Here is a 13,880-nt window from a genome sequence, read left to right on the forward strand (position 1 = left end):
CTTTATGTGCTAAAATAAAAGGATTTTTAAGTAGCAGTAATTTTGAGATAAATTTGCTAGTAATACTGCCTTAGATGTGAAGACACTAATATTAGCACCACATCTCAGGAGAAATAACCTTTACAAACTTCCCTCAGGATAACCATAGTAGCAATGGAAGAAAAGAGTGAATTCTCAAAACACCTGCAACTCAAAATGAATCTTCCTTGCCCTTTCTCTCTGGGGTTTTATAGATAGAGATTTAAACTTACATTTTACTCATAATATGTAGCATGTCTCCAAAGACAGTTATCCAATATCCATGGATAGTTATCCATAGACAGTTATCCAATACCTATAGACAGTTACTCAATATCCATGCCTTGTGGTATTTATGCCCTTTTGGGGTTCTCTCTCCTTGAATGGGATCTCACTTTTGATCCATTGAAAGCTGCAGCAGTGATGCAGAGAGACCTCATGGCTAGATTGTAAGAGGAAAGCCCAAGTCTCTTGTACTAAAATTCTTAACTGAGGGAACTGAGAGGCTCAGCCCAAAGTCTGAGAGGACTCAGCATTTTGGGTTCCTACAAAAGCAGCCTGAAACCCAACTCAGAGTGAATGGTCACGACACTTAAGCTTAACCAGGAAAACGACACTTAAGCTTAACCAATCAAAACCCACCCACCAACCTCTAACTAGAGATCTTACCAATCAGAAATTCCCAACAAACTTCTAACTAGTAACTTTTCACTTTAACCACTCATTTATTTTTTTTGTCTTGCTTCCATGAACATCTAGAGTTACCCAATTCATGAGTTGTCCACTCAAATAAACTTGTTAAAATGTGAATGTGCCTAAGTTTATCTTTTCACACTTAGAATGCTTGTTCTGGGGAACGTCAAACTCACATAGAAGAAGCCTGACCACCCTGAGGTCTATGACTTATGCAGAACCCCAGGATTGCCAGTGGTCACGTGGCTGCACTGCCAGCCTTCAGCTCTTCAGCCATCCCAGCCCAGGCACCAGGCATGAGAGTGAAGACACAGATGTGGACACCCAGCCCAGCCAAGCCTTCAGATAACTGCAGCCCCTGCCTCTACCTCACTGCAACATCATCAGACATCCCAAGCAAAACCCAGCTAACCCAGCTAGTGTTAGGGCTCCTTTATCTGCCTAAGATACAGACCTAGCAAAAGGTTTTCTACCCCTCTCCCTAAGACCAAGACTGTAACCACACCTGATCAGACTCTTTCACAAGATAACCTGCAAGTTAATCTCTGTTCCCTGATCCATTCATTCATTGTCCCTAGACATCCCCTCAATGGAATTCTTCCACCCCTTCCTATAACCTGTTTTGCCAGTTTGATGTATAAGCTTTTGACCCCCCTTGGGGGATGGGCAATCACTCTGTGATTCACCTGGTGTACACATTAATTTAATTTGTATGCTTTTTCTCCAATTAATCTACCTGATGTGGGCTAATTTTTCCAAGAATCTTAAGATGGCAAAGGGGAAGCTTTCCTTTGACATCTGCACTACTCAACCCACAGAACCAAGAAAGACAATAAATTATTAAGCCATGAAATGTAAGCAATAAATGTCTGGAACACTATATATGTAAAATAGCAGTAAGCAACCTATTTGGTAGATATGTATAGATAGCAACAAGCAACACACACTCCTGATCCAACACAATGGTTCCCAGTTCTCACTGTGGGACATCTCTGAAGTGTCTCCAAAAACTTCAGAAACATGGTGAATAAACTGATATAATCTGGCAATAAAACTAACTTTGTTTAGTTTGAAAAAGATAAATATAGGACATACTATTCTTTATGAAGGGAATTAAACAAAAAAAAGTCAAAGAAAAATATCTGAGATAATTATACTCATAAATCAATCTTTTAAGTAAATCAATCTTCTGTTTTGTTTTGTTTGTTTTGAGGCGGAGTCTCACTCTGTCACCCAGGCTGGAGTGCAGTGGCGTGATCTCAGCTCACTGAGCTCACTGCAACCTCCACCTACCAGATTCAAGCAGTTCTCCTGCTTCAGCCTCCGAATAGATGGGATTACAGGCACATACCACCACGCCCAGATAATTTTTTCTATTTTTAGTAGATACGGTGTTTCACCATGTTGGCCAGGCTGATCTCCAACTCCTGACCTCAAGTGATCCGGCCACCTCGGCCTCCCAAAGTGCTGGGATTACAGGCGTGAGCCACCATACCTAGCCTAGTAAATCAATCTTTTAGCTGAATAAAAGATTGAGTTATGGTTTTATTGATCATAAATAGAATAAAAGACTAATTTTAAATATTTTATTTGAAAAGGGAGTGTTGCCAATCTAAAACTGATTTCTGCCCAAAAAGGTCCAGAAACAGGCAAAACCTCTAATTTTCAAAGTCTCAAGGCCTCAAAGGGTGGTGTGCCTGCCACACCCTAGCTGTTGCCTGGAAGCCAAATCAGAATCTGCATTGTAACAAGACCTCCGGGTGAGTCATGCCTCCAACGAAGCCGAAGAGGCACTGGTGTAGAGCACTAGTTCCCAAATTTGTCTGTACACGAGAATCATTTGGGAATCTTTTCAAAATTCCAAAAACCAGGCCATACCCCAGGCCAATGAAATCACCATCTCTGGAGGTAGGATACAGGCATTGATGGTTTTTGAAGCCTACCAGGTGATTCCAATGTGCAGCCAACTTTGAAAACCACTGGTCACCCTACGCAGGGCATTAGGAAATCTCTTGGAGAGCATAAACACTAATATTGGTTTCCAAGCCCTAGAGAGTATCATGTTGCTGGCATAAGGTATGACCCATGCACCTGGAGTTTTTAAAAGCTCCAAGTAATTCTCATGTACAGCACAATTTGAGAACCACCGACCTGGAGCCTGGCACAGAAGATTTCAAAATGGCAGCTGAGCCGGCATCATTCCTTCAGGAAGGTTTTAAAGTCAGTGAGCTTTAATTAAAATGAACAGTTGGCCTCACAGTTTTCAGCTAACTCACCAGGTGTAATGACAGCATCAAGCTCACTGAAGTTCAGGTCTGCCAAGTCTTGGACGTCCCTCCGGGCTCTCCTGGCACCTTCCTCCGGGATATCTCTCTTCTTTCTGTTGGGCTCCCTTTCAAGTGATTAACGATGAGCATCTGTTCGACATTAGGCGCAAATTCCTTCACCTTCAAAAATAGAAATAAAAACAAATGATGTCATTGCCTCTTTGAAAACAATCAGGCAACTCAGTCTCAGAATCTAAACCAGAAAGCCAAGTCCAAAAACCACGAAGTGATTCTGCATGCCTTCAGGGCCAACATCAGCTACAAATATTACTCCTTCTACAAAGAAGAGAGTGCAGGGGCCTTCTAGAGAGGGAAAAAAGAGCTATAGATTAGCTTCTAAAAGGAAGGGAAATCAGATAGATCACAAAGAGGTAGGTTTTCAGATACACACACACACACACACACACACACACACACACACACACACATATAAAAGAGAGGACATAATTTTATAGATAAGAACATCTAGGACTCAGAAACATTGGAGGATTAAATCAGCCCTTGAAATCCTTCAAAGCAGTGCTTCTCAAGCTGGCTGCACATGAGAATCACCTGGGAAACTTGGGCACCAACGAGGCCAGTTCAATGGAAATCTCTGGGAGCGAAGAGCCAGCTTGAGCATTGCTCCAGCTTAAAATCTCCCCAGGTGACTGTGTTTGTAAGGTCTGGCAACCACTAATCTAAAGCAAATGGGAAATAAAACTCAGGGCTCTGAGTTAAAATCCCAGTGGCTTCAATGCCAAGACCCCGAAACAGTGCATTTGGTAGCTCTCGCTTGACCCACCTCCAAGCATCCAGCCCCAACAAGCTCTGGGCCACCCCCGATTCATCCTCAGAAACACATGAGAGGGGAGGACATCACTCCAGTTTCCCTGTTCCCAAACCTGGGATCCTGCAGGGGCACCGAACTGGGGAAACGTGAGGACTTGGAAGCAGGAAGAAAGCTCAGGGGAGACGCCTGTATATTAGGGATTGCCTTTGAGCCACACCTTCCTCACTGGCTTCTATTCCAACCTAAAACTCACAGGTCTGCTTCACCAGGAAGTGCCTGAGGCTGGTCTGAATCAAATGTCCCTTGAATCTCGGAAAGGGTGGCCTTAGGCCTGGGAGGCATAAAATCAAGAGTCTCAGTCTCTTGTTACTAAACTTTGTCTTTCATTAAAGTACATGCTAAGATTCTAAATATTCTTCATATATTGTTTTATAAAATTGAGTAATGGCTCCGATCTGTGATATACCATACATACATATGCTTGGAATCTCACACACACACACACACACACACACACACACACACACGTGAAAAGACCTAGAATATTCTGAAGGTCAAGAAAGATGCAGATTCAGACTGGGCATGGTGGCTCATACCTGTAATAGCAGCAGTTTGGGAGGCCAAGACAAGAGGATTGCCTGAGGCTAGGAATTTGAGACTAGCCTGGGCAACATAGTGAGACCCCCATCTCTACAAAAATTAAAATTAAAAGAAATTAGCCAGGAATAGAGGTGTGTGCTGCAGTCCTAGCTACTCAGGAGGTGGAGGTGGGAGAACTGCTGGAGCCCAAGAGTTTGAAGTTACAAGTTTTGATTGTGCCACTGCACTCCAGTTTGGGTGACCGAGCAACACCTCGTTAGTTTAAAAAAAAAAAAAAAAACTGAGAAACATGGATTTGATTTTAAAGAATTCTCCAAACAAATTGGCCTTCTGTTGTTTCACAGAATAATCAGATCAACATGCTCAAGGATGGAAACACATTTTCAATATGTGCACATCCCTTGGATCTGTCAAGAAAGCACTGAGGCATTTGCTGGGTTGTAATCAAGACTAAAGAAGTCCATGTAGCTCTCCAGGACTTCAACCAAGGCACAGAGACCTGGGTTCATTAAATACTCACAAACCCCATCGTGTAGGACATCGCCCTTCACCCATTAGGAAATCAATAACTACTTGTTGAAAGAATGAATAACAGCCACATTAATCCTTACACCCCTAAAGTGAAACATGTGCTAGATATCTCCTTTCCTAAGTTTTATAGAAAAGAGAATTGGTTTCTAGGAATGACTTTCCCTACCTAGTAATGACCTTAAAGAAATCATTTTTCCTCCCAGGGAAACTCACCCAGAAGACTGAATAGAGACACCCCCCAGCTTCAAACTTCAAGTCCTGTAGACAACAAAATTAACAAATTGTTTAACTTATTAAAAAGAATACTGCAGCAGCTGTGGCGGTTCCTCGCAAAGTTGAAGAGAACTACCATGATTCCACTTCTAGGTAAATACACAAAAGAATGAAAAGCACGGACTCAAACAGGTATTTGTTTCACAGCAGCATTATTCACTACAGCCAACAACCGAAATGTCCATCAACAGATGAATAGTACACAAAATGTGGCATTACACATACAAAAGAATATTATTCTGCCTTAAAAACGAAGGAAATTTTGACACAGGCTACAATGCCGATGAACCCTAAGGACATAGGCTAAGCCAAACAAGTCAGGCACAAAAGGACAAATATTACATGATTCCACTTGTAGGAAGTGGCTAGAGTAGATAAAGTCTTAGAGATAGAAAGTAGAATATAATAGAGGCTATCTGGAGCTGAGAGAAAGGAGAATGAAGAGTTGGCGTTCCATAGCTGCAGTTTGGGATGATGAATAAATTCTGGGGGTGGACAGTGGAGATGGCTACACAGCATTGTGAATGCACTTACCAGTGGATTGCACACTTAAAAATGGTTAAAATGGTAAAGTTTATGTTATATATGTTTTACACTACCCCCCCCCAAAAAAAAAACAAAACAAAACACAATTGGCAAACGGGTAGCAAGTAAGGGGTGGGCTGGTCTGGTCCCTGTGACAGCGAACATCCCTGTCCCCCGTTGTCTGAAGCCCGGCCTGGTCGCTAGAGATCCAGTGGAGTGTGCGGAGAGAGGCGTGTTGGATACCTTTAAAAATGAGAAGCCCCAAGCCGGGCGTGGTGACTCAAAACTCTAATCCCAATCCTTAAGAAGGCTGAGGCGGGTGGATAACTTGAGGTCAGAAGTTTGAGACCAACCTGACCAACATAGTACACTCCTGTTCGAAAAAAAAAAATAGGGTGTGATGGTGGGCGCCTATAATCCCAGCTACTCGGGAGGCTGAGGCAGAAGAATCGTTTGAACAGGGGAGGCGGAGGTTGTAGTAAGCCAGGTGGCGCCACTGTACTCCAGCCTAAGTGACCAGAGGGAGACTCAAAAACAAACAAACAAATTAGAAGTCTTTGGGGAGGGAGAGCATTAGGACAAATATCTAATGCATGTGGGGCTTAAAACCTAGATGACGAGTTGATAGGTGCAGCAAACCACCAGGGCACATGTATACCTATGTAATAAGCCTGCAAGTCTGCACTTGTAACCCAGAACTTGATAAAATAAAAATTAGAAGCCCCAGGGAGGGAAAAACAGCTTGGGAAGGGGTTGCCCCGCCACTCCGCAGCCTCCAGAGGAGAGAGCGCCGCTAAGGAGCCCCCAAGCCCATGCAGCCCTGACCTAGTCCCTAGCCCTGCAGCCCCCAGATAGCCCAGCACCGCCAAAGCCGCGTGCACAGCCGCCCACTCCCACCTCCGGCTGCACCCGCGCGCCCCCTTGCGGCGGATCCGGGTCTGACGCGTAGCCCTATGGGGACGCTGGAGTGTTGGCCATGGGTTCTCACGTAGGAAAGCGATCTGTCCGCTGAACCTGTGTACCCCGGGCCCTGCAGAGGCCGCAGACATTCTGTCCTTTCTGTTGGGAAGGAAGGGAAAGCGCGCCAGGGAGCCATAAGCTAGATTTTTATTAACATGTAACTTTCATTTGAAAATTATCTTTAAACGAAAGAGCAAGGGAAAAAAATGGATTCAATCCTTTGCTGGACTACTAAAAAGGAATTTTCATGCAACTTATTTCAAAAGAGAATGTCGATATCGATATGCAATATTTTTAATTGTTTTGAAAAATGTTTAATTGTGTGGAATAATCGTTTTAACTGCTCAGTTCCAAAGCTGGACGTTGAAGTGATGTTTTTGACAGGGAAGACTAAAGAAGAGACCCCATTGCGTCTGCATTGGAGCTGGAACACAGAAATTCTTAGGAGACTGAACATGGAGAGTTTGAGATTCCTATACAGCGTGGGCTGTAAGTAAGGGCAATGGAAGCAGACAGCCTTGGCGAGGATGCCGCTGCTCCTCGTGACATTTTGTCTCACAAACTTAGCAAGTTCTTAGAAAGTCCAAAACTCTGTATGTGTTGCCTAGTTTTCTTATATGATCACAGTAAATAAAGAGGAAAGATGCAGGTAATTTGCATTTTATTTGATAATTTTCAAATAAAAGTTACTTTTTAATAAAATTTCAGCTAGGATGCTCCCTGAGTTTCTTCAGTAGAACTTCATTTATTGACCAGATATTTGAAGAAAAGTTATTCTTTATCTGAGAGCAGGTACTGTTTATTAACTGACCAGCTTAGAAAAATAATCATAGTAGTTCATTAGAAGAATGAACCTTAGTTCATTCTTCTAATAAGCCTGATGGTCTGGTCCTCCCTGCTGCCAGCATCACCACCTTCTACAAAATGAGTGGCCTTTGTCTTCATTCCGCCTCATGGAGAAGATAATTTGAAGGGCCACAGGAAGTTCTTTGCTTCTTTGAAGCATTTTTCAACAGTATAGATCTCATGAATCAGATCCTCCATGCAGATGACGCCATATTTACCAAAGATCAAGCAATCAAAGCATTATCTGTCAAAGCAATTCACTTCTCATTGGTTTTGCCATGCAATTCACTTCTCATTGATTTTGCCATAACCATGCTTGTAGATTAGTTCATTTACTGACTTCAGATTTGGGTACCCCCATGCAATATATGGTTCTACAATCCTCAGCATGTTAACTGAAGCCTTGTTGAGCTTCGCAAAGGTTCCACTAAAGCTCTGACGAAGGTGAAGAAGCTGCAACACCTTTTGGACCTTTGGGCTTACACCACTGATACCTCTGATCCTGAGGACAAACACCAATTTGGATTCCACAAGTACATACAAGTTGCCAGCTCTTCTTGCCATCCTTGCCATTCAAATGTCAGTTCTGTACATCTGCCTATATTCCTTGTGATAGTGCTTTTCTTTTTCATAGATAAGCTTCTTCCTTGCTTTTCAAAGCATCTTTTGGGCAAACTTCTTTCTCAGGCATTTGATCTTCAGCTCTGTGGAATTCCTTTGCTTTTTCTTAAGGGTTTCCAGCACAGCAGGAACCTTCTCTTTGACACCCTCCATGGTTCCAGCCAGAAAAGAGGAACTATTCTTTTATTATTAAAGGGTGAAATCTGCAACCTCCAGTAAACACTACTTTGCCTACTGGATCTTTAAATTATTAGCCCCATATTCCTCCAATAAAACCTCACTAAGCCTTTACGTCCTGGGTGCTGAATACACCCTGCATCTGCTTCTAGAAGAAACCTGCCTTTCTTAACCTGGAGGTAGATTGCTGCTCATAAGTGACAGATGGAGTACTGCAAACCCCCAAGGGTGATTCTTGCCCTTGATCCAGTAGGATATTTACTGTCAATGATGCCCAGATTTAGAAAGAGGATGTATACATATTTTCGACACCAAACAGGGCAAAGAGCAACTGCATGTGGAAAATACACATGCATCCAACATCACTGCAGATGGGGAGGAGGAGGAAGACAAGGAGTGAATTTGAAAAGCAGGATAACTTAGGTGTGGGCCTGAGTGCCCAAGATCAAATCTGACTCCACCCTCACTGCCTTATGTGATCCTGAGAAAGTTACTTAAAATATCTGCACCAAAATTTCCTCAATCTGAAAGTAGGAAGTAGCACCTTTTTCGTAGGATTGTTGGAAAGATTAAAAATAGTAAATGTCATCTGTGTCAAAACCTTGATACTAGTGTATTTCTGTTCACCAAATAGTTTGCACCCCTTTAGTTTCCTTGATAAATGTTGATTTAAAAAAGAACAAAATTTCACTGGGCACAGTGGCTCACACCTGTAATCCCAGCACTTCGGGAGACCCAGGTGGGTGGATCACCTGAGGCCAGAGTTCCAGACAAGCCTGGCCAACATGGCAAAACCCCATCTCTACTAAAAAAAAAAATACAAAAATTATGTGGGCTTGTGGTGCATGCCTGTAAGCCCAGCTATTCAGGAAGCTGAGGTAGGAGAATCCCTTGAACCTGGGAGGCAGAGGTTGCAGTGAGCTGAGATTGCGCCACTGCACTCCAGCCTGGCCTACAGAGCACAACTCTGTCTCAAGAAGAAAAAAAAAATCAACCAAGTGATATTTAAACATCTAATTGGCTTTTGTTAATGATTCATAAATTAGGTATTTCCTATTCAAAATAGAGGGAGCTTCAGTCAGCCTGGTAGACCAGTTGGTTTGCCTAAGGTAGCTTGAACAGAACTAGGGAAACAAAAAAACTGAATTGGTTAACATCAGGTTACTTTAGGTTACTTTCCCTGTAAAGGGTTAAAGCAGAGAAGACCTCCTTATCATGCTGACTCAGGCTGACTGGGGCCTTTCTGAATGGTTGCTGTGAATCTCTTGTTTTCAGGAAATACCAGTCTATAGGGGAATTTTCCTGTTTAGATTTCAGTTTGATTACATGACACTTAGCACAAGTGACCCCATTTTGGTTCAATCTGTTTTGACCTAGGGCAGGAGCTCAGTCCAAAACCATGGCCTCTCGTACATTTTATTTAACAACATAAAGAAAAGAGTTTCTGTTCTGAAGCCAGTTTTCTTGAGGATATTGATAAACTGATCACAACAGAAGTAAAAAATATATTCAATAAGCAAGTACAAGATTAAAGAATTGTCTAAAAAAATGTAATGTAACAAGCAAAAGATCATAAATCCAAATCATTTGCTTTAGAATTAGAGGTGTTCATTATGGCTCCACAGTTTGTTTTTAAATATCATATATTAAGATGTCTCACTTTAATCTCTTCCTTAAGTGAATATTATAATTTTTAACTTTATTAAATTCACAAATTATGCTTTTAAAATTATCTTTGGGTAAGGCACAGTGGCTCATGACTATAATTCCAACACTTTCAGGGGCTGAGGCAAGATGATTACTTGAGCCCAGAAGCTTGAGACCAGCCTGGGCAACAAAGTGAAATTCTGACTTTACCAAAGTTTTTCTCCAATTAGCCAGGCATGGTAGCACAGGCCTGTAGTCCCAGCTACTCAGGAGGTGAGGTAGGAGGATTGCTTAAGCCTGAGAGGTCAAGGCTGCAGTGAACCATGATTATGCCACTGCACTCTAACCTGGACAACAGAACAAGACCCTGTCTCAAAATAAAAATGAAAATAAAATAATCTTTGAACTAAAATAAATTATGCTTTAGGCAAGTGAAATTGTCAAAACTCTGAAAATAGGACCTACATATAGTTCATGCATTTGTTTAGCTAGGTTAATAAAGTATACAACAGGTAAGTATTCCCAAGTTTCATAAACACTTTGGGGGTTTGTTAATTTTTGGTTACCTTCAAGATTTTCTCAACCTTTTATATTAAAATTTGTGTCAGGGCCAGGTTCAGTGGCTTATGCCTGTAATTCCAGCATTTTGGAAGGCAAAGGCAGGAGGATCACTTGAGCCCAGGAATTCGAGACCAGCTTGGGCAACATAGTGAGACAGCTTTTCACCACAAAAAAATTTAAAATTATCTGAAGATGGTGGTACATGCCTGTAGTCCAGCTACTTCAGGGGCTGAGGTGGGAGGATCACTTAAGCCTGGAAGCTGAGGCTGCAGTGACTGTGATTGCACCACTGCATTCCAGCCTGGGTGGCAAAGTGAGAGACCCTTTCTCAGAAAACAAAAATGGAGTAGGAAATTAGTGTGTCTAGGGCAGCAGTTCTTAGGCAAACTGGTGAAGCCCCTTCTCAGAAAAAATGTTTTTTAACACTAAAATTAAAAATGAGATTGTAAGTAAGAAACTAAAAATTAGCTTGGACTTTAATCTGCCCTGCTATTTATTAGCCTGAACTGACAAAACCAGCCTCAGAATCACCAGAAAACAATGTTTCTCTCAAACCACAGTAAATCATAAAGTGTCATAATAACCTCCTTTTTTTTTCACTTAAAAAAAATTTTTTTTTCGAGACAGCATCTCATTATGTTGCCCAGCCTGATGTGCAGTGGCTATATACAGTCATGATTATAGCTCACTATAGCCTCAAACTCCTAGGTTCAAGCCTCCTGAGTAGCTAGAACTACAGGTGCATGCCACCTTGCCTGGCTTCCTGCTTTCTTATTCCATGAGAAATTTGTTCTCTAAAATTAGACTTGGAGACAACTTCCTGTTTGAAATTACATCAGTAACAATAAAATATCTCACCTTTGCCTGAAGGACCTCAGTGATTTCACACAGAGAATTGGCCTCAATTTACAATCCAGATGCCAAGCTTCTGATAAGGGGTTTCCAGACACAAAATTCCATCGCTGTTTTAACTTCATAGTCTCCAAGGAAATACGACCCTCGTTCACTTTGCAGTCTAGACCTAGAGCCTGTGTGTTGATGGCAGCAGCAGGCTGTCTGGAGCAGCCACTGCCATCACTGACACACAGCCTTGTTTTGCTTTGAGCCTACCAAAATATTGCTTATTTAAATTTCATCTCAACTCCAGACTTCCCCAGAATCCTATAACTCTATTTGGGGAGATGCCATGTGGTCCAAGCAGTCTTAGGCTGATTGGGCAAGGACCCAAGGGAAACCAATTAAATTGAAATTAAGTTCTGCCTGTGGGCCTTTAAGATTTAAAAGCCACGGACAAGGAGGAAGTAACCAGTATCAGGCAATGACAACCTATGAGCACCTTTAGCTTGGGATGTGGGGTCACTGACAAAAGGAATAGGGTTTAATCAGTGTCCCCACCCAAGGCAAAACCAGAGCAGAGGAATAGGAGCTTCCAAGAGGCTGAGTTAAGACCAATACTAGGGTCAGGCATGGTGGCTCATGCCTGTAATCTCAGCACTTTGGGAGGCCAAGGGGTGGATCACTTGAAGTCAGGAGTTCAAAACCAGCCTGGCCAACATGGTGAAACCCATCTCTACTAAAAAAAAAAAAAAAATTAGCTTGGCATAGTGGCGCACACCTGTCATCTCAGCTACTAGGGGGGCTAAGGCAAGAGAATCACTTGAACCCGGGAGGCAGAGGTTGCAGTGAGCCAAGATCGCATCACTGCACTTCAGCTTGAACAACAGAAGGAGACTCCATCCAAATAAAAAAAAGAGCAATACTAGGAAATACTTTCTTACCATGAGAGCTCTCGGCACACAGAGGGAAAAGACGACGGAAGCAAGACCAGAGGTCCCCATCACTGACCAACGTCAACCTGAATTTGTTTTTGTAGCTCTGGGAAGTCCTGAACTGACTGGGAAGTTCTACTGTGTACGGTTCCACTATTTGTAAACGCTCCAATTAATGCTGTTTTTTGTTTTTTTTTTTAAGTTGTTCGTTCTAATTGCTTAAACCAGCCTCAAGTGTGGGTCTACAGGGAATCCTGCAGGTGCCCTTCAAATCAGACATTCCATTTCAGCTCTCAGGGCTAGAGTGCTTTCCCCTCTCATCTTGGGTAGGGCTTTGGAGAAGCCAGTTTAGCCTTGATAATTTGAATTTGGCGATAGTATATGGAGGAGAGCTAGGATGGCGGCTAGCAAAACACTTAGACAAATGGATGGTAAAATGCAGCCCGTCTGAACCTCCGCAAAACCTCCCCAAACTGGTGCAGCAAGTGGGCAAAGCAGTGTGTGTTTGGGGCAGGGCACTAAGTCCCATCTGTAATCAGGAGACCTGGAGGGCCTGAGGAAGTCAGTGACAACCCCCAAGCCACACACCCTCCCATGGATTGTGGTGGTGATCTCTGGCTACTGAAGCCACCTTGCTTATTCCCATAGCCTTACAAACATTATGATGCTTCACACGCGTTGTGGGGGAAGTGAAGGAATTGGAAAGTAGTCCTGGTCTAAGGCTCTGCAAAACTGCTCTCTGGTAAAAAAAAAAAAAAAAAAAAAAAAACAAGTGACTACATGGTATCTCATTACGTCGCCCAGGCTGAAGTGCAGTGTCTTATTCACAGGCCTTGAATGTACTTCTAAGTCAGTATTTGTGCCTAACAGCAAGGCACGCCAAGACAGGCTCCTCAAAAGCCGGGTAATGGATGCCATTGTTTTCTTGAAGTGGTTGAAGAGTCAAAGAAGAGAAGGTGATGCAGAAGCTTCCTCCCAGTGAAGTGACAGATCCAAGCATGGAACAAACACGGGGCCGGAGAGGGGAGCAGTAGGGGAGGGGTGGATTCCACAGCGCTCGGGTAGTGGCAGGGACCACACATTGTGGGTTTCACCACTGTTTTCAGTGGCCCAGGTCGAGTGAGGACCAGTCATTTCCCCACTATGCACTTGCTCAGTGGCAGGGACCACATACTGTCAGTGTTAACCACTGTTATCACAGGACCATGTCGGTGAGGAGGAGGCATTTCCCCACCACTGTCCCTTCTTCCTCACTGCACCCCCAGCCCTGCACCTCCAGCCCCAAATAAACACTCTCATTCACTCAACGTTTGTTGACACCTACCGTGGGCCCTGTGGAATGCGGTAAAAGTTCGGGGTTGGGAGGAGCCCTGGAGGCAGATTTTTGGTTTTGGTTTGGTTTTGGTGGTGGCTGGTGCGTGGGGACAGGTCAGTTCATAAAAGAGGAGGCCCCGGGTCTGGATGGAATTCGCGGAGGAGGCAGACCAAAGCGCCCTCCTGGACTGAAAAGCGTGGAAGCCGCCGCGGGCGGGCCACAGGGAGGAGTCACGCGCCGGAACC

General features: G+C 43.3%; 1 long non-coding RNA gene across 2 annotated transcripts in view; it reads right to left on the bottom strand.

The window, feature by feature from the left end:
- The window catches only part of LOC116551305, an 81,101-nt gene extending 67,278 nt beyond the window's left edge, over positions 1-13,823 (bottom strand). For both annotated transcript variants that reach the window (XR_004268838.1, XR_004268837.1), the window contains exons 1-2: positions 13,645-13,823; positions 2,988-3,158 (exon numbers count right to left, since the gene is read on the bottom strand). This is a non-coding gene — a long non-coding RNA (uncharacterized LOC116551305). The remainder of the gene's footprint in view (positions 1-2,987; positions 3,159-13,644) is intronic.
- Positions 13,824-13,880: the final 57 nt, after the last annotated feature.

Source organism: Sapajus apella, unplaced genomic scaffold (genome assembly GCF_009761245.1).
Source record: "Sapajus apella isolate SASKATOON/1434 unplaced genomic scaffold, GSC_monkey_1.0 scaffold9, whole genome shotgun sequence".
Taxonomy (NCBI): Eukaryota; Metazoa; Chordata; class Mammalia; order Primates; family Cebidae; genus Sapajus; species Sapajus apella.